General features: G+C 50.5%; 1 protein-coding gene across 4 annotated transcripts in view; it reads left to right on the forward strand.

Annotated features, from left to right (window-relative positions):
- The first annotated feature begins 10928 nt into the window (after positions 1–10928).
- PRDM11 (PR/SET domain 11) overlaps positions 10929–20814 on the forward strand; it is an 81745-nt gene continuing 71859 nt past the window's right edge. For all 4 annotated transcript variants that reach the window (XM_066251341.1, XM_066251344.1, XM_066251343.1 and 1 more), the window contains exon 1: positions 10929–11331. The gene's annotated coding sequence lies outside the window, so the exon portion shown is untranslated. The remainder of the gene's footprint in view (positions 11332–20814) is intronic.

Below are 20814 nucleotides of genomic sequence, written 5' to 3' on the forward strand. Positions count from 1 at the left end.
AGAATAGTGCTTTATATCACTTTCACTGAAGAAAACTGTCAGTCCAGGAAGACGACAGCCTCATCCTGCAGCTGCATGGACTCCCCGGCTTGCTGCCACAGGCCTCTGGGCACACAAGCTGGAAATCTGAAAAATGTCGGCCCCCATCCCTCAGGTAGACTAAACATCTTACCTTTCACCTCTGACCTGTGCACAGGCGCCTTCCTTGAGCCACCTCCAATTGCAGTCTCTGGACTGTAGTTAGTCCTGGCCTATCCCTTGGGGCCATCAGGGGGTACGGACTCTTGCTGTGCGGGCAGGACGCAGCCTTGGCAGTGCCAGGGACCGTCATTCCACCCGCCTGGAAAGAAAGCAGCACAGCCAGGCACAAGGGCCACTTCCCGGCTCCAGTGACCAGACCTGCTTCACCTGGCCACTCCTCTCTCAGCTGGAGGCCCTGGGGGAGCAGCATGTGGGTGCCTGGGCCCTGTGACACCTGCTGTCAGCAGAGGTGTGGTAACTGGCCACCCACACGGCAGGATTCTAGTGAAGAGCAAACTCAGTGACCCAAAGTGGCTTTGTCTGAATCTCCCCATTACTGCTGTGGTTTATGTCTTTTGCATGCAAACACCCTGGGAAGGGGCAGTACATAAAATCTTGGCAATACTGAGTTGAGCACAAAAAGATTCCCATCCCCTTTCTAGTGGGGCAACTTCTCGCCCAGGAGAGATGAGCGCTTCTGAAACCACAGCCAAGAAGCTGAGGCCGAGGCAGGGCCGGAGTGGAATGTGCTTGCGAAGATCTGACTTCCCCGCGTCTCGCCCCCAGCCCTGCCCGAACTCACCAAGAAGATGTACAACTGTATGTGGGGCCGGAAATGGGGATTTCAGGAGCCTTAGAATAAGGAAAACAGCTAAGTGCACACTCTAGATTTTTCAGGAATCTCTTCTATACGTGTCACAAATGGGACGCCTGAAAGCCACATGCAGCCTGACTCCAAGCGTCTGGAGGGCTGGGGCAGCCAAAGGGCTCTCCCTGACCTGTGCGGACAGCACCCAAGGACAGGACTCGTTGCTTTGGCAGCCCCAACACAACGACCCCACCAAACAGCCCAAAGACAAAGGGTCCCGTCAGAGTGCCCAGATTGGTGACTGCCTTTCAGCTGGACCCTAGCTTCATAATCCAGTGCACTGCATAACCCAGGGGACGCCTTCACATCGGTCATTCCGTGTTTGTAATGGTAGTACTTCAGTTCTCCAGCAGAGAGCAGTAAAGTGCTACAATTATGCTTCTTAGGCAGCAGGAATCTTGGACAGGAGGATCATCAGCTCCCTAGACTTTTAAAAGTAAGATTCCTTTTTCTATTTACATAATTTCTGCTGTCTCATCTCCATATTTCAGAATAACCTGCATGGGGTATTAGTTCTTGATATTTATTTTTTAGACATCATCTTTGATTTACTATGAACGCCAAGCTCCCCCTCCCCCAACACATGCGTATACCCTCTCTCCCCCGTCTCTCACTGGTTTTGGTTAAGTCAATATTTTGGATATGTTCTTACCTTTATTGTCCACAATATTTCTGTTATCTCTGGACCGATGCAACACTGTCACCATGATTTTCCACCCAGTGTTGCTTCTAACCAAGATACTAATTTCATAGCAAAAGAGCGACAATGGATGTGGACCATGGAAATCACAAGTCTTACCAAGGACTCCATCATCCGATGCAGGTGGCCCAACTAGGAAGTGGAATGGCTTTTGGCAGACTCCATTAAATGCTCCTTAAGAGACAACATCCTGAGACTGAAATTCTGTCTTACAGGGCGTCGAATATGCTCTCATTCAGCAACCAATACAAGGCATGATCCCTCTCATATCCACAGTAACGGGGCCAGAAAACACAGAATGGACATGCTTTCTCTTACTGGCACAGCTGCTAACCACTTGCAGAAATTTTCTACCTTGTCCCCACAACTTTAAACTCTGCTAACTCGGAAATCTTTGTTTCCAATGCAGAAACCCATCCACAGTAGGACACAGCAATGGTCCCACTCAGGTGAGTTAATACAAGTGGGGACTCTGGGCTCCTCCCGTCATGAAATAACAGTCACAAGAGGTGGTTCTTTACTGTCTGGTGTGATTGATCCCGATTATCAAATTGGGCTCCTACTCTACAATAAGTGGACCATGTCTAAAACCCAGGAGTCTTTCTGGGGCAGCTCTTACCTTGTCCATGTCTAATAAGAAAAGTTAATGTAAAGCTACAGCAATCAAAAAAGGCTGGATCACTGAAAAACTCAACTCTTGAAGATTTCGGTCACCCCAACCCACTAAGTTTTGGCTGAAGAAAAGATGAAAGATGGCATGAATAATAGAAAGACATTGTAAAACTCAGCTATGGCCTGATGACTAGTAGAAAAGCAAGGAGTCTTGCAACAAAATTTCCTTCTTGCTTGTTATGTGTGTACTTATTTTATATTCGTATATATTACTAATTTCTTTTTTCACTATCTCCTCCTTCCCTCCTGATGATTTTATTAAAGGATTGTTGATGATTAACTTCTCAATTTAGTCTTTAGTTTCTAGGATAGTCAGGTGAAACTGATTCAACTTGAGCAGTAGTTAATACCATCACCACAGCGAACACCGTGGCTCTTATCCAGAGCTGGGAACAATGGGCGTTAGGATCGTGTGTCTCCCCTTCTGAGACATCTCCACGCTCACTCTTCAGAGCTCTGCTCTGTGATACTGGGCTCAAGCTGAAAATTTCACTTCTCGCTTGCCAGCTGGCTCTCGGTGGTTTGATGTTGACTAGACGGGAGTCTAAGGTGAAAGGAGGGGAGAAGGGTCTTGATCGTTCTTGCTTGCAGCCATTCCTGTCAGTGTAACCGGGCAGTGGCTCTTGACCTGGGCAGTGGCACTGGGTTCCAGAGGACATCGGCTCCTCTTTCCCTCAGCAGTCCCCGCACCAGCCTCACTGCCTCCCTGGGAGGTGCGAGCCCCTTCCTTAAGGGTCAGAGTTCCAGCTACGTGAGAGTCTCCTCTGAGATCCCGAGGCACCGTTAGCAGCCAATCAGTTTCCTCTCCCCGGAAGCCTAGGTGATGGCCGTGCAAAGCCCCTCCTTTGAGCCCCGAGACCCCAGCCAGGCCAGGCAGAGTCCCTTCCAAAGAGGTCTGAATTCCCGCCCGATTATTACTACTTGACCGCCACGTGACTGCCTTGCCCTCTGAGGGTGGCCAGAGGTGCCTGGAGTCTGAGCTTTACTCCAGCTGCAGAGGGCAAAGGTTGGCACAGAGGTGTCCCTTTCAGGTGCCCAGGCCAGGAAGCAGATTGACACCTACAGGGAAAAACAACAACAACAAACAGAGCAGTAATGATGGCATTAAGAACTTAATGTAGCCTGACCTGTGGTGGCGCAGTGGATAAAGTGTCGACCTGGGAACGCTGAGGTCGCCGGTTCAAAACCCTGGGCTTGCCTGGCCAAGGCACATATGAGAGTTGATGCTTTCTGCTCCTCTCCCTTCTCTCTCTCTCTCTCTCTCTCTCTCTCTCTCTCTCTCTGTCTCTCTAAAAAAAAAAAAAAAAAAAACTGAATAAAGTTAAAAATAAAATATTTAAAAAAAAAAAAAAAGAACTTAATGTAAAAAAAGTAGGCACTGATTCTGCAAAATGCCAAAAAAAGGCATTGATAAAATTCAAGTTTTATTCCTCGTATAAACTCCTACTGAAATAGAAATAGGACATTTCCAAAATATGAGAAAGAGATGATTAGAAACCTCTAGCAAATATCATAAAAGCAAGTGACAAGCTGGCATTACTAATAACGACAACAGAAATTAAATGATGGCTGCCGTCGTCCCTACTCCTAAGCACCAATTTTTGGAGCTTTTAACTAATGCAGTAACAGAGGAAAATTAACAAAGATCCATAAACACTTAAAAGGAAGAAGCAAAATGACTTGTATGAGATATTCTTGTCTATCAAAAGAGTTCAAGAGAATCAGCCTGACCAGGTGGTGGCGCAGTGGATAAAGCGTCGGACTGGGATGCAGAGGACCCAGGTTCGAAACCCTGAGGTTGCCAGCTTGAGTGTGGGCTCATCTGGCTTGAGCAAAGCTCACCAGCTTGAGCCCAAGGTCACTGGCTTGAGCAAGAGGTCACTTGGTCTGCTGTAGCCCCCCAGTCAAGGCACATGTGAGAAAGCAATCAATAAACAACTAAGGTGCCACACCAAAGATTTGATGCTTCTCATCTCTCTCCCTTTCTGTCTGTCTGTCCCTCTCTCTGACTCTGTCTCTGTCACAAAAAAAGAAAAGAGTTCAAGAGGATCAACTCAGAACTGTTGCAAAGAGTATGTGAAGTTAGTAAGACAGCCAGTCAGAATATACATTGACAAAAAAAACCAGTAGCTTTCCAACATAACAGCAAGGACATTTAGAACATAAATGTAATTGAAAAATATCTTGCTCACAATAGCAGCAAAAGCTATAAAATACCTTGAAGAAACCTAACAACAAATAATACGCTAGGTCCATCAGAAGGGAACCATGAAACTTCACCAAAGATCATAAAAGAGGAACTGAATATAATGCAGACGTGTACCATAGCTTGAAGGAAAACTTGATATTGTGGAAATGTCAGTGCTTCTCAAATTATCCTATAAATGCAACAGCATTCCATCAAAATCCCCATGGCTTCCTTCCCCAAAACCATGGCCCTGGTCTAACCAGGCAGAAACATCAGACAAGCTACAGTAAGGGGCAGTCAAGGAAACAGCCGACCAATACTCCTCAATATCTGGGTCATCAAACAGAAGGAAGGTCTAAGAAACTGACATGGCCAAGAGCCCCAGGACACATGCTGGCTAAATGTAATGTGTGGTCCTGCGTGGAATCCTAACAGAAGAATGACTTAGGCAAAAACTAAGGAAATCTGAATGAACTATAGACTTTAGTTAGTAATAAGGTATCAATGCCTGACCAGGCGGTGGTACAGTGGATGGAGCATTGGACTGGGGCACAGAGGACCCAGGTTCAAAACCCCAAGATCACCAGCTTGAGCGTGGGTTCATCCAGCTTGAGCGTGGGCTTATCAGCTTGAGCGTGGGGTCGCTGGCTTGAGCATGGGATCCTAGATATGACCCCATGGTCACTGGCTTGAGCCTAAAGGTTGCTGGCTTGAACCCCAAGGTTGCTGGCTTGAGTTTAAGGTTGCTGGCTTGAGCAAGGGGTCACTTGCTCTGCTATAGACCTCCGGTCAGGGCACATATGAGAAAGCAATCAATGAACAACTAAGGAGACACAACGAAGAATTAATGCTTGTCATCTCCCTCCCTTCCTGTCTGTCCCTATTTGTCCTTCTCTCTGTCTCTATCACACACACGCACCCATACACACACACACACACACACACACACACACACACAATGTATCAATATTGGGTCATTCATTGTAATCAATGTAACACACTAATGCAAAGCTAAAAATAGGGGATACTGGGTGAGGAGTATATGGATATTCTCTGTAATATCTCTGTAATTTTTCTATAAAGCTAATTTTTTAAAAAAAGTAAAGTGTACTTAAAAAACCCCAGTGGGACCTCTTCCCGCCATCTCCGTGCTGCCATATGGTGTGCATGAGTGTCCTGGCTGGTGTTCTCAAGAGTATCAACAATGCCGAGAAGACTGTTTCTTAATAGGCTGTGCTCCAAAGCCATCGGCCAGTTTCTAACTGTGATGACGAAGCATAGTCACATGGGCGAATTTGAAAGTATTGATACCAGAGAGCTGGGGAAACTGCTGTGAACCTCACAGACAGGTTAGATAAGTGTGGAGTAATCAGCCCCAGACTCGATGTTTGGCTCAGAGGTCTAAAAAAAATGGCAGAACAACCTGCTTCCATCCTGTTAGTTTGGTTTTATTGTATTGATAACCTCAGTGGGCGTCATGCATCATGAAGAAGCAAGATGAAAAGACAGGAGTGTGGGGACTCAGCCAGCCTCAGCCTCCAGCCAGCCCAGTCTGCAAACCCCGCCCACCCCGGAACACAGCCTCTAGTGCCTCGCTCTCAAAAATGAAAAGGCAGCAAAGGATAGGGGAGAAAGAATTTGAAAAAGCAGATAATACAAAGAATTTTGGGGGGGGGAGGGTGATAGAGATTCTTGGAAAAGAGATAACATTGTGTCCATTAAAAATAAAGGAAGTTATAAGAAACCGAGAACAAGAAATCTTATTTCTTGATGACAATTTAAGATGAGGGAGTTGATTTTTTTTTTTTTCTAAAGAATTTAAATGTGGAAAGATCAGGTCAAGGAAATCTCCCAGAAAGTTCAATTAAAAGGCAGAAATTGTAGTATATCCACAGAATGGAATATTACTCAGCACTAAAAAATGGACAAATTTACCGGCAAAAGAAGCTTCTTTTGTGAATTACTTGATTATATCCTTCATCCATTTTAAATTGGGAACCTTGTGCCTTTTGATTTATAAATGTCATTTACATATTAAGGATAACATAAGCCTCTGTTTGAAATACAGTAAAATTTATTTTCTCAATTTAGACTTTTTTTTGGTAAATTTGTGATGTCTTTTTGCTATGTGCAAATGTAAGTGTTTTCTGTCTTTCCTTTATGGTTTTCTGGGCATAGTTAGAAAAGCTTCTTCTTCAGAAAATCATTTAAATTTTTTTTTCCTAGACTGTTTTTCTAATTTAGTTTTGTTGAAATATTTGATCCACCTGGAATTTATTTTGGTGCATAGTATAACAGGTATCAAACGTAATTTTTTCCTTTGATGGATAGCTAGTCATCCCAACACCAATTGTAGGCTAGGGTAATTCACACATTTCTCATTGTTTCACAGTGCCATCTGTATTCTGTGCTAAATTTCCATATTATCATATGCCTATTTTTTGTCTCTCTACAATGTATCATTAATCATTGCTCATGTATTTGTACAGTGCCCACCTGTTTCTATTGCTGTGGCTTCATAGTATATTTTAATATTAGAACGGGCATAGCCCCCACTTTTTCATTTCTTTTTATTTTAATCAACTTGGTCTACTCCCTAAAAGCAGCAACTGCAACTCTTAGCTGGTATCACTTCCACATGCCTAAGTTTGAGGCTTCTATTGCTAGCTTTTGATGAGCACATTTTAGGCATTATCTATCGACTTTCTGATGTGGTAGGTGAGAGTCCTTGATTCATTTATACTCCATTTTTACTGATGTCTCCTCCCCTCCCCACTACTACCAATGGCTCTACTGGGTCAGATCTACAGACTGGGTTGCATCCCTAATCAGTGTTTCTATGGTCCCTGCTGAGCCAAAGACACACTGTACTTAACCCTTTGTAGGACAGCTTTTTGCATTTCCTAGAATTCATAATAAACTCATCTTTGCACAGGCTGTGTCCCCGGCAAAGGAACTATTCTGCTCAACTCTTGGTGGGGCTGGCTCCTTTGAATCTGTCCAGATTCCCACTGAAACATCACCTCCTCAGAAAGCCCTCCCTTTCATGATCCAAAGTAGCTCCTTCACCCCAACCCTACTCTCCCGAACTTCCACCTCGATCACTTCCTTGCTGGGCACATGGTAAGCAGTCTGTAAGTGGCAGTGGCTTATGTAGAAGAGAGGAAACCATTTCTCAACAGGAGGAAATAATGGGGGATATTTTCGGGGATAGGTAGGGGATAGTGGTCTGAGCTTCCTGGGGGGCAGGCAGGAGAGAGGCAAGCTGCTTGTCAGTACAGCAAAAAATAGCAATGATAATCTGACCCAGGGCATTTGATCTTAGCTGTCGTCGGCAGCTGGGTGAAGAATCCCTTGGTCTTAAGCCAGGCCCTTCTTCCTTCCAAGCGGGGGATCCCTCAGCTGCTGAGCAAGTGGACAAGACCAGAACAGAACTGAACCGTTTCTGGCTTAACACAAGAACCGTGGAATCCAGGTCCCTTCAACAACTCTTCCAAATGTGAATTTATTATAAACACTTATTTCTTGCAATTAAAAAGGGGGGCATCTTTAATAAAAGGCAGAGAAAACAAGGCTGAGTCACTGGGATTAGAAGCGGAAAGGGAGGAATGAGGAGGAAGCAACTGCCAAAGTTGTTGGGAATGGCAGTGGAATTTGGCCCTGAGCTCCCTGGCAGCCTGTGCAAAAAGGAAGACCTGATCAGTTACGGAGCTCTTCTTATTAGCAAGGGAGATGTTGCCAGTTCCTCGAGGGAAATGCAGTTGGTTTTCGGTGTTAGTTTTTTCCTGGCACTAAAACCTGAATGAAATTTCCCCCATGAAGCTTTAGGAGGGGTCTTTAATCAATGCACTAAACACTGTCCTTGTTTTTATAGCAAATGGGAAGTGACTCTCCAGTGATGTGGGCATTTAACTTGCAGCTCAATGGATGTAAGTCCTGCCTAAGTATCATTATTAGTAGTAGATGAGAAAGATCATGTTTAATTTCCCTTCCAAAGAGCTGCGTTTCATTCCCTTAGAGCAGTGCTTTTGAACCACCAGTCTGTGGACCGGTGCAGGGCTACCAGAAATTTCATGCCGGTCTGCAAAAGAGTTAACCACCCTGATGTTGTATGAAGATCACAGATCCAATGATCTTAGTCGAGTTTGCTTATACCCAGGATGATTTCTGATTTAGTGGTCCTTGAAATAATTCTCCTATTTTCACCAGTCATCAAGTGTAAAAAGGGTTAAAAACCACTGCTTTAGAGCATCTTACTGTCATCACGGGTATCAGGAGGTGACTAGATTATTAGCATAGTTTTTGCAAGAGGGGAGGTAGTGAAATTCCTGACCTTGAATCACAAAGTTCTGGTAAATTTCTTATGTGTGATACGTTTGAGGGAGAAATTAGGGAAATATTTTACCAGCTTTCAAAGGGATGCCTGTTTTACAAAAGGCTGCATATGGAAAAGGATAAGGAATCAGAAATGTTCAAGCGTGGAAGACACTGAGCAAAGGAGTCAGGCAGACCTGGGTTTGAGTCTCATCCGCTGCTCAGCTCCAGCCCGACATAGAAAAGCAGCACCACAGGAGAAGCCTCCTGGCCTCACCAGCTCGTTCTCTTAAAGACCTTCTTGCTTTTTGGAGGATGTGACCACGCTGTCTTTATCCATCTCTGGTTCCTTTGCCCCACCAACTCTCTACTTCAGTCCCAGCTCGCCACCTGCAAACACCGTCTTTGCTCGGTGCTGGAAGGCCATCCTACCTCCGCTGGAAATTCCAACCCCTGCTCAAGGCCTACCTCTGATGGCATTTTCCTGGGGAGCCGTACTCTTCAAAAGGAACACCTGGCCCCTTCCTCAGTGTCCTTCCTCCTGCCCAAGCCCTTGGTCTCCGCGTGATGCTTAGCGAAGCTGGGTATGCATTAATTTCTGAATTGATTCGAGTTCGCTGTGATTGATTCCATCTTCTGGCCAGACAGTCCTCCTTACAGGACCTTGTCTAATCTTGGTACTCCCCAGAACCCACCATTCTGCCCGGCATGGAGCAGATAGACGCTCACAAAAATGCAAAGTTGTACTGAACATCCTATAATTATGCCATCAATTACTGTTACTTGAGTATCTACCCTGAGCAGCTCAAAACAAAATCCTTTAAATGCACTCTCATGGCTCCTCACACAGAGCCAGCAATGTGGGTTATTAGCATGCCCCATTCTGCAGGTAAGAAAACTGAGGCTTAGAGCAGGTAAATCACTTAACATCACACAGCAAGTAACAGGCATAGGATTCCAAGAAGCCGTTTGTGATGTCAAAGCCAAGGGAAACAGAAGATGGAGTGCATTAAGTGCTTCTCCCTCAGTCCCCAACAGACGGCATGAGCCAAGATCATTTCCTGGGGCCTGACCACGGACACCCATCTGAGAGCCAGGCTCTCAGCCGGCAAAGAGGTTTACACGGAGCTCCATCCCCTTGGGGGGAGGCCTTCGTAGGGCGGTAACCCTGCAGCCGCCTGTGCCAGCTCTTGCAGGGCTTCCGTGGGTGGACGTCTGGGTGGGGCCGCCGTCCCTCGATGGACCGCCCCGCCCAGAAACCTTTCTGGGATCAAACGCCTCCCATCAACCTCCGACTCTGGGGTATGGCTCCGGCTTTAGAGCCAGAGCAGCATTCTTCCTGGCAGGGGACACCTGGCAGTTCCGCCACGCGCATTGGCAGAAAACGCCAAGGGAAAAGGATTATTTCAGGAATGGTGGAGCTACGCCCTCCGCGGTGTCTTCCACCCCATCATGGTCCGTTGGTCTTCTAGGCGCCAAAGGAAGCCTGTCAGGCTTTTAACCGCTTTGTCTTAATGAAAATTCCCTGTCTTTTCCTCGCGACCTTCAGTCTCTCTCTAATGTTGAATCCCATTTCACAGATGTAGAAACGGAGGAACCGAGCAAGTAAGCGCAGTTTAAACATCAGTTCCAAGCCAGCAGGGACCAACCGGTCTGGTTCTCAGCAGCTCAATCCCGGTAGCAAATTTCCATTTGAAGAACACGTGCAGTTCGCGACTTTAAAACCGCAGTCCCACGCAAACACTTAACATTTTAAACGAACTCCCAAGCCCCTTACCCTCAGCGCTCAGCGGGACGCCTATGTTTTACTTCAGTTTGTATCTCTAAATTGCTGGGCACAGAAAGGGTTAAACGGGACCGGGAGGGGGTCTGCGTGGGTGGCGGAGCCTCGAAAGAGTTAAAAATATAAACGCATCTATCTTCCTATTTGGGTTCAAAATGGGCAGCGACGGGACACAGAGAGCCTGGGAACCCCCGCTACGGAAGGACATTTTTACATTCTAAAACTTTTAATTCCGACAAAAAAAAAAAAAAAAGAAAGAAAGAAAAAAGTGTCCCAGTTCGAAAGTTCTTTTAACATTTTCTTTTTTCATTTATTTATTTTTTTTCTCGATTTCTCCGCGGGCTGGATTATAAAACTCGCCCCGTGTTTTTGGGTCCGAGGAGCGAGGTTCCCCCCTCCGGGCCGCGCGCGGGCGGGGGCCGAGGGGCTCCGGGAGTTTTCTCCGGGGCCGGGCTGGGACGCGGCTGCCGAGGCCCGGCTCCGGCCCCTGAATTGGGGGGTCCGCGTCTGCCCCAAACGCCGCTTTCTTCCGTTTTCCATGTCATTTCCTGTACTAATAAGATGGTGGTCAAAGCAGGGGAGGAGAGCAGCAGCGAGTCGCCGCCGCCGCCGCCGCCGCGCCGAGGCTGGCGCTGAAACTTTGCCTCGCCGGGGACCAGCGCGCCCGCAGCGCGGCCGCTCCCGCCGCGGGGGCCGCCAGCCGGGGCCGCGCCGCCTCCGCCGAGCCGCCCGCCGGGCCGCCCGCGCCGCCCGGGCCCCGCGGCTGCCGCAGCATTCCCGGGAAGGTGAGTCAGCCCGGTAGCCAATGTGGCCATTGAAAATGGCTTCGGAAAGCGCTCGGCAGTTTGCCAGCGAGCGCGGTGCCGCCGGTGCAGGGGCTGCGAGCGGCTGCGGGGAACGCGGGGGGCCGGGGGCCGGCGCGAGCGGAGCAGGGGGCCGGCGGTGCGGCCGCGGCCGGGGGGAGGCGGCTCGCCCGGGCCCGGAGGTGGGTTAACCCAAGGCAGGTAGCTGCTGCCGCCGCCGCCGCCGCCGCTGCGGGATTCGGGGCCGCCCCTCCGCCTGCGCCCCCGCCTCCTTCCTCCCCGCTCTCTCCTCTTTCGCTCGCCTTGTTACAATGTAGCCTTTTCTCTGCGTGGACGTTCCTCCCGCTGACGGACGTGGCCGCCGACCAATGGGAGCGGTGGCCCAGGCCCAGCGTTTGGAATGAGAACGCGGCGACACGCGCGGGGCGGGGCGCGGAAGGCTGGAGGGCTCGCCGCGGCCGCTGGCCTACTTCTAGGGGCACCTTCGGCTGGGCACCGGGGGTGATGCGCAGGCCGGGGTCCTTCGGGATGCGGTGGGCACCTCTTCCATCGCGGTTCATGATATCTCGCTAAACGTGGCTGAGCTGGAGGCTTTTTCTTTAATATATTTCAAGTCATAGTTGCGGTGTAGACTCTTTGGGAAATCTCTTCGGAGTGTATCCTCCATCCTCCCCACTCGCAATCCCCAAGGTACTCTCATATGCAGAAACTGCGGAAACTTCGCGGCCAATGACCTTTCTCCTGTTAAAGCCAGGACGCCGTAGGCGAGTCGCTGCGGGGAGAATGCTGATGTCTCGGGCGCTAGGCGATGCTAGTTGGAAAGTTGCTTGTGTATTGAACCGGTTTGGGCGATAGGGGCTTAGACCCCCAGGATAGACTGGGACTTGGGGAGAGGAAAATGTTAAACCTCTCTTCCCTCTTCATGTAGGGAAAGGCTATGGTATATAATTCAGAGTGGCTGAGGAAACACACCCAGTTCTTTGTGCTCAGGGACGGGAGACAATAATGAGAGATTACGCTTGATGCCTGGAAACCCTATAAACTTTGGGGATTTTTTTTTGTCCTGGGGCAGAAGAATTTTTCCGTGGAGCATACTGCGTGTAGCACCCAAGCTTGCTTTAGCCCACATTCCCCTTGAGGGGAAGGCCAGTATGGGGGGGGGCGGGGCATGGGCCAGAATTAACGGGCTGTTGTCTCCTTTCCTAGGGGGTGGGCCATGGTCTTTGCCCTCTAAGAGAACAGAGTGCTCTGGGCACTGATCTGAAAACTTCCCTTCTGGGAATACAACCCTGGCAGTTTGCTTTAGATTAATGGAAAGGGGCTTCTCCATTGGTATCCTTTCTTCTCCTAAAAGCTGTGCCACCATGGACTTGGTACTGTTACCTGACCTCTCTGAACCTTGCTTCTCTATCTCTAATATGGGGCCAACAAAGCCTGTCTGGCAAGGCAGGTGTGAGACAAGTGAAATGACAGAGATAAAATGCCTAGCCCACAGATGATACATGATTTAAGAAGTGTTGAATTCTCTCCCTGAAATTAGTGCAGAATATACTATCCTGGGAATAACAGAATTGATTGACAGGCCCCACCCAGGTCTGTGCAGTCCCAAACTGATAGGGTCTTTAAGGAGCAGCTGGGGCAGAATCCGATTCCCTTCCCTAGTGACATTCTCAAAGATGTGAGGCTCCCCTCACTTCTCCCAGGAGCCTTTGTTCAACCATCACAACCATTACTTATATGCTGTTTTGACCTGCCTTACAATTCTGTTCTTTGACCTCCTGGATTGATGTGTTTCATAACTTTGTTCTCCTTGGTGTCAAATAAGGCTTCTGTCATCTGAATCTTTCTTCACCTGTACTTACATGGAGAGGGGGGAGGGAGAGGTTTCCCTGGTTCTAGGTTACTGGCAATTATGAAGGAAGTAAAAACCACGGGACTAGGTGTCAGGAGTCATACCTGCTTATTCAGCTGCCTCCTTCGCCTGCCCTCTTGGCTGTGTCACAGTCGCGAGCAACACACGGGGTGCAAAGCTGTTCTATAATCTTTCTCCCTAAACCTCCTCCAGGACTCTGATCTTGGCCAAGGCTACCACCATCCTACTAACCCTCAGGCAGAAAGCTTGGTGCCTCTGTTCCCCCACCCCAATTCATTCCACCTCCAGAGTTAGGGAGCCTTAACCTCTATATAGAATCTGTCCACTTCTTTCTATCTCTTCCCCCGGCTTCTCTTTCCAGACATCAGCAACAGCCTCCTCACTGCCCACCTGCAACCTTCCCTCCATGCCAATCTCAGCGTCAGCACCACAGAGTGTCTGTTCCAAAGATCACATCAGGCCTCTCATGCCCTGCTTAATACCGTGAAAAATATTTCTACTGCTTTGGGATAAAGAACCAAATTACTGCCTAAAAGCCTCTGAATGACCTGGCCCCTGCCCTTTCCTTGGCCTCATCTTCGACCCTCCGTCGAATCTCTGCACTCCAAGCCTTGTTCTCTCCTGCACTTGCTGGCCACTCTTTCTGGAATACTGAAACAGTTGTGATCTAATGAATGAGTTGAGGTTGGCAAAGGGCAAGAGGTGGTGGAAGAAGGGTGGTTCTTAATGCCCCTCTCACTTAATGAGTGTGAGGTTTAACAGAGCATTGAGGTCTCTGCTGATCTGGAGAGAATGTGATTCAGGGAAGGGCTCGCACAGTAGGAAATCCAGGGATGATGAAGATAATGATGAGGGAGGCAGCTAATGTTGATGGGAGGTTTGTTGTGTGCCAGGAATGCACTAAACATGCCATTGCCCTAGGGAGGGAACAGCTCCACAAGGGGGGGATCAGTATTTCCATTTCACAGATGAGGAGACGGGGGCTGCAGAAGTGAAGTGAGGGGTCCGGGGTTTTACAGTGGTATGGCCAGAATTGGAACCTTTGCCACCTGATGTCACTTCCTAGGGACAGAGAACTGCAGACTGCCAAGGAGAAGCCCCTTTGGAAATGTCACATCAGGTTATAAATCCTTCACTGGAGAATCAGTTTCCAGGCGGTAACACCCCCCCACCCCAACATTGGGGTTTGAGCAAAGGGGTTCTGGCTCAGAGGTTCCTGCTGGCCTTGGTGCCAGGGCTGGTCTGGAACCATCTGGTACATCCCCACCCCTGCTGAAGTTCCGGCGCTCTTAGAGGCCCCAGGGCCCATGTTCTCAGAGTGGGGCCTGGGAGGGGCTTCCCTGCAGCTGGCCCAGGGGTTGCACCGGAAAAGTAAGCCATGCAGAAAGAAAAAAAAAACAAAAAACCATAACAATGAAGAAGAAAGAAAAATGTGCTGTTATTTTTAAAAAGCCCGTTTCCTATTGCAGATTTGTATCTGTGTTGGAAAGGCCTGTGTTGCCTCACTGCTGCCACACTGGTGGCCGTGTCTCTGGGCTAAGGCTCTGCAAGAAGGGGGCCCGAGGTGTCCTTCAGTCCTTCGTTCATTCATCCGATGGACGGTGTACGCAGACGTAACCTGTGCCAGGCCCTGTGCTAAGCTCGGGGTGCAGTGTGGACCCCAGACTTCCCTCACAGAACTCACAGACCAGCGTGGGAGGTGGGCAGTTAACCAGGCAGGCAATGACAGGCTATAGCAGAAGGATGCAAGGGAGAGGGCCATGGACCAAGTCTAGGAACGCTTCCCTGAGGAGGAGGTCTTTTAGCTGAAGGACGAGTAGGATTTGGAAAGCAAAGAGGGGATAGGTATTCCCACATGGGGTATGGCTTGTATAAAGGCACGGCCCATAGAAGGGTTTGGAGAGGTTCTCAGAGTTCATTTGGCTGCAGAGTGTGTGTCAGGGATGAAGTGGAGGTAGATGAGGCTGGAAAAGAATAACAGTAATAATAATAATAATATGACTAACACCAGTCTTGACTGCCTCAGGACCTTTGCATTGGCTGTTCCCACTCCTTAGAACAGTCCTTTTTTTGTTTTTGTTTTTGTTTATTGATTTTTAGCAGGAGAGGAAGGGGGAGAGAGAGAGAGACAGAAACATCGATCTGTTCCTGTATGTGCCCTGACCAGTAATCGAACCAGCAACCTCTGCACTCCAGGACGATACTTCAACCAACCGAGCTATCCAACCAGGGCTCCCTAGAACAATCTAACCCATTACCTCTATGGCAAGCTCCCTCGCCTCCATCAGATTTGCTCAGATACCATCTTCTCATCAGCACTCTTCCGTTTAACATTGCAGCCCATACCCCGTTGTCCCACTTCCCTGGGTTTTTTCCCATTAGTATCTAGCGCGTGTGTGCTCCGTTTGACTTATTTATTGTGTTTTTGACTGACTCCCTTAATTATAATGTAAGTTCCTAGAGAGCTTGAGTTTTTTTCAGTTTGAGTCACTGCTATATGAACAGGGCTTAACACATAGTACGGCATCAGATATGTGTGAAATGAGTGAATGAATTGAGAATTTACTACATGCAAAGTGCTTTATGTGTATTGTCTCATTTTTCACTTAATCTTCTCAGTAGAACCCCGATATTGGTACTGTTATTTCCCCATTCTTTAGGGCAAGTAGGAAATTGAGGCTCAGGGAGGTGGAATAACTTTCCCAAGGTGCCCCAGTTGGTAGGCGGTAGGGCTGGAATTCGAACCCAAGCCGCCTGGCTTCTGTGCCCTCCTGTCTAACCCGGATATTTTTCCCCAGCCAGGTTGTAAAAGGTTGTGCCCACCATGCTGAGGAGTTCACACTCAGTCCGTGGGGCTGCAGCTGCCGCAGAGAGTTGTATGAAGAGAGAGCCCACGCTGAGATCAGATCCAGGTCCGAGAGGGCGGCAGCAGTGGCAGCAGCTTGGGTGTGAGGCTGCAGGCGGGCAGACCGATCAGGAGGCTATTGCGGTCATCAAGGCAGGAGAGGAGGAGGAGGAGGAGGAGGAAGAGGGCCTGGTGGGGGTCATTCTAAAGGAGGAGGTTGGGGGCCCTCCACACTGGGCTCAGAATGGGTGGGTGAGGGGACAGTTCTGGGGACCACGGTTTCTCTGCTATGCCTGGTTTCTGTGTCTGAGTAGCCAGGGCACCCCCAGATAAGACCTGGCAAAGTGCCCTGGGCTGTCCTCTTGTCAGGGAGAGGGAAAGTGAGAGGAAACTGGGGGGGGGGACCTCAGGTTCAGTCCTGTCCAGCCCCTTGGCAGCTGGCAGACCTGGACAAGAGGCTGCCCTCTGGGGTTACCTGTTCCCTCATCTGGAAAGCGGAGGTGATCATAGTGCTGGCTTCATCGAGGCCTCAGAGAAAGAAGTCCCAAGTACCAGTGTGTAGCACAGCATAGGGCCAGCTCTGGCCTGCTTCCTCAGGTGTGAACTCATGACCAGAGGAGAGGCATGCCCCGGGGCACAGAAACAATCCTGTGCTCCTTCCTGCTGAGACAGCAGTGCCTGCACACAGGACAGCGCAGACGTCATGGAAGTCTTTCTCCCCAGAGGTGACCCGACCGCACCTTCAGGCTTGTGTTCAAGGTCAAGCACGTCTGGGCTTCGGTTTCAGTTTCTGTAAATGGAAACAGTATTGCACTACATTCTGTGGAAGAGGATTTTTACTTTTGTGTTTTCAGGACCAGAGTTTAAGAGGAACATGTATGGAGCACAAGGGCACTTGATAAGACCCATGAGGTGGCTTCCACATCGCGTTTATGGGCAGAGACACTCAGGCTCAGAGAGGTTAAGTGACTAGCTCCACATCTCCCAGCCGTAATCTAATCTTTCCAGTCTCCGCAAGAATCCCACGTTTATAAAGGAATCCTTAGGAGTCACTGCCTTGTTACATAACAACTCCTAGCAGGTCCCCTGGGCGCTTTAAACACAGGATTTGATTTATAAGCTTTTGCCTTGCATGCTGGTTTTCAGGCCCAGTCTCCATCCTGGGAACTTCATGGGTCAGACTGGCAGGCACATCCGGGCAGACCAAGAGCCTCCGATGCAGTGACACTGGCCAGGGGCGGACGTGGAGAGCGCAGGGGCCGCTGGCCATCCTGTGCCTCAGCATCTGGCTCAGCTCGAGGGGGGTGCAGAGGGGCGGGGACGCTGTGTGCCAACGGGGGCACTGGGCCTCTGGGGCCTGCGATACCTTCTGATGCTTCCCCTTCCACCCCCCTCTTCCTACCCCGCCTGGCCCAAAGGGAGACCGGATTCTCTGCCCACCGTCGCCTTCTCCCCAGATCCTCCTCTGCCCCCCAGCCCTTCTCCTCCTGGAAGCACAGCAGAGTGGGGACCTCTGAGAGCGTCTGGCTCAGCCTCCATGCCTGCCCTCCTAAAGGAGAGGCTGTCTGGCCACTTCTTGAATATCTGCATTGGCAGGACTTCACCTCGGGCAACTTGCGTGAGGGAACTCGGGGTGCAGAGCGGGTCGTGACCAGTGGGCTCCTCCTCCTCCCACGCCTATGGCGGGGTCCAGGCAAGAGGAGGACCGACAGGCGAGAAGATGAATTTGATTCGGGCACCGAGCTGGGCTGGTATGGACGTCACCAAGCGGATAAATATGGAACCACCCCCACAATGTCAGCTTTCCCAGGGTGGCTCCTTCCACGATCATACTTTTCCCAAGGGATGAGGGTGAGGGCCAGGAAGGATCCTGCTGCTCAGTGTTCAGGGGACAGAGATGGCTGGCTTGGGAGTCTCTGGGCCGGCTGAGGAGTCTGGGGAGCAGCCCCAGGGACCTCTCCAGGGGGCAGCTGGCTGAGCCAGCGGGGGTGGGCTCCGTGTGGTCATGGCCCAAGGAACAGAGGGGGTGGGCTCCGTGTGGTCATGGCCCAAGGAACAGAGGGGGTGGGCTCCGTGTGGTCATGGCCCAAGGAACAGAGGGGGTGGGCTCCGTGTGGTCATGGCCCAAGGAACAGAGGGTGTGGGCTCCGTGTGGTCATGGCCCAAGGAACAGAGGGGGTGGGCTCCGTGTGGTCATGGCCCAAAGAACAGAGAGGGTGGGCTGAGTGAGTGGGTGGGCGGGCAGGAAGGAGGTTGCTGTCTAGGGCCATCCTCCTTTTTTTCACTTCTTCCTCAAATACCAGGCCCTTCTGGCTTTCCCTCTGGAACATCGGTGGTCTGAGGAGGGACCTTGAGCTGCCCTGAAAATGCCACCCTGTTTGGGTTGAGACAGTGAAGGGCTGCACTGTGGATGTAAACTGAGGCTTGCACCAGCGTCATGGAGCAGCACGCTGCGTTATGCAGAAGTGAAAAGAATCAGAAGTTCAAGGTATACCAGGGAGGGGAAAGGGGGAGAAAGGAGAAGCCCCTTAGCTCGAGAAAAAAAGAGGGCAGGGAGGTGAAATCCTCGAAGGAAATCAGCAAACTTAGCAGCCAGGGAAGAATTTAGCCCAAGAGAAGACGAGGCTGAGCAGAAAGGAAGAATCCAGGGCAAAGTTTCTGGCTGGGTTATCCCGGACCTTTTATAAACACTAGCCGTGCCTGGATGAGGCTTAGAGGTATGTGTGGGCCCTGCCTAACGCAGCGTGCTGCTCCGTGACGCTGGTGCAAGCCTCAGTTTACAGAGGAGAAATCAAGGCCCAGAGGAATGAAGTGCTTACCCAAGGTCACACAGCTACGAAAGGCTGTTGAGCCCAGTCTCTGATTCTGGAGTCCGAACTCTTCGCCACTGCCTGGGGCTGCCTCACGATTACTGCAGTGGGCAGTGCTGTCAGGAGCCTGTGCCAGGACGGAGGGTGGCCCAGAGGCCCTGCAGGTCCCACGGGTGTGCTTCGTGAAGCTGGGGGGTGTGGAGAAATAAATACAACGTTGGCCAGCTGGGGTGTCAGGCTAGTCACCCTGTCTGTGCTTCTGTGTGCTCACCTGAAAAATGGGGATGCCTAGCACACAGGGACCGCCCGTAATTCAGGGTGTTGGGACCTTCCTGTTCAATATTTGGGTCAGCTGATGGAGCGCCCCTTGGTCCTGGAGGTCCAAGCATAGACACATGACTTGATGGACCCTGAGGCTCGCAGGTTCCTTGGGGGACCCCGGGCGCAGGGCCCCGTCAGTGCCCCAGAGAGTGGTCCGCAGAGCCCTGCCCGTCTGTGAGCTGATCTGCACCGAGACAGGTACAGGATGGAGAATAAATGGTGAGAAACTCATATCACAACTTGGCGTTGCTGTGTCACTGTTTTTTTTTTTTTTGTAATTTACAAACGCATCAGTTGGCAACAGATTGGAAAACTTAAAAAAAAAAAGTCTCTTTACCACAAATAGTTGAGCAGCTCTGGCCCAGATCCTAATTGTGATTGAAGGTAGGAAGTGCCCTACTTGCTGAGGGATGTGGGGAGGGGAGCGAGTGATTCTGCCACAGGCCCTGGGGGAGGGGGAGTGTCGGTTAGGCTTCCCAGAAGTGCTGCTGAGCTGAACCTTGAAGAAGAAATGGAAGTGTGCCAGGTGTAGGAAGAGGGAAGGGCGCTTTAGGCACTGGGAACAGTATGTGCAAAAGCAGACAATGCAAGGATCCTGTGGTTCAAGGAATGGCAAGTGATCTGGAGTGTTTGGAGAAGAGGTGGGGAGACCTCCCTGGAGAGGCAGGTTTGAGGCAGACTGGGAAGGCTTTGAATGCCAGGCTAAGGAGTTGAGACTTGGGGACGGTCCTGGAGGCAGTGGGAGTGAGGCAGGAGATAAGATCACAGCTAAGTAGGTGCTTTGAAAGACTGAAGGAGCCATGCGGCTGTGTTTCCTTTGGGTCTTCCACCTCCGGAATGGTGTTTCCTGGTGCCCAGTGGAGCCAGGTGCTGGTGAGCGGCCTCTCCTTGTCCCTTCTGGGGCAGCCAGCCCCGTAGTTCAGCCAGGCTGCCCTGTGAGTCCATCCGTCCCGCTTGGATTGGCAGGCGTTCCCCGCTGTGAGTGGCAGGCTTTCCCAGGCTGTCCTGGTCAGGCGGTTGGTGTCTGGTGTGGCTGGCTGGCCCTTAAAGATTGGCAGTATCCTTAGCCCCATTGCCCTAAGCAAGCAGCCAGTGCAGTCCACTGTCAGAGTGGGTGTGCCGGCCACCTAGGAGACCAGAGTCGTGCTCAGGAGTGTAAGCAGGAGGAGGGAGGGCTGAAGTTTGAGGCTAAGGTCGGTGGTGGGGCAGACACCGGGAGCCTGGCGTGTGGAGGCATGGGGTCTGTTTAGGAGGTGAGCGTGGACGGTGGTCTAACGTTGCTTTCTGCAGGAACCCTGTGAAGGGCCAGGGCTGAGGAGTAAACACTAGTTCGAGGCAGTGAGGAATAGTTAATGTCCCACCCTGGGCCGGCTCAACAGAGCAGACAGCTCATTGTCGGGAGTTGCTGCCATGGTCCTTGGCCCTGGTGCAGCCCCCTGTCCCTGGAGCTGACCTGTCCTGTCCTGGGGCTGCTGGGAATAGATCACCTTGTGCCTGGGCCTGCGCGTGGCCACCAGGACTCGGAGAGTGCCAGCCTTCCTGGGAGGGAGCTGTGGGAAGCTCCCTCCGCCGGCCCCACCTCCACCCTCCTCTCCAGGGCCCCTGCTCAGGGTGGC

This window comes from Saccopteryx bilineata, chromosome 1, assembly GCF_036850765.1.
Source record: "Saccopteryx bilineata isolate mSacBil1 chromosome 1, mSacBil1_pri_phased_curated, whole genome shotgun sequence".
In the NCBI taxonomy this organism is placed as follows: domain Eukaryota; kingdom Metazoa; phylum Chordata; class Mammalia; order Chiroptera; family Emballonuridae; genus Saccopteryx; species Saccopteryx bilineata.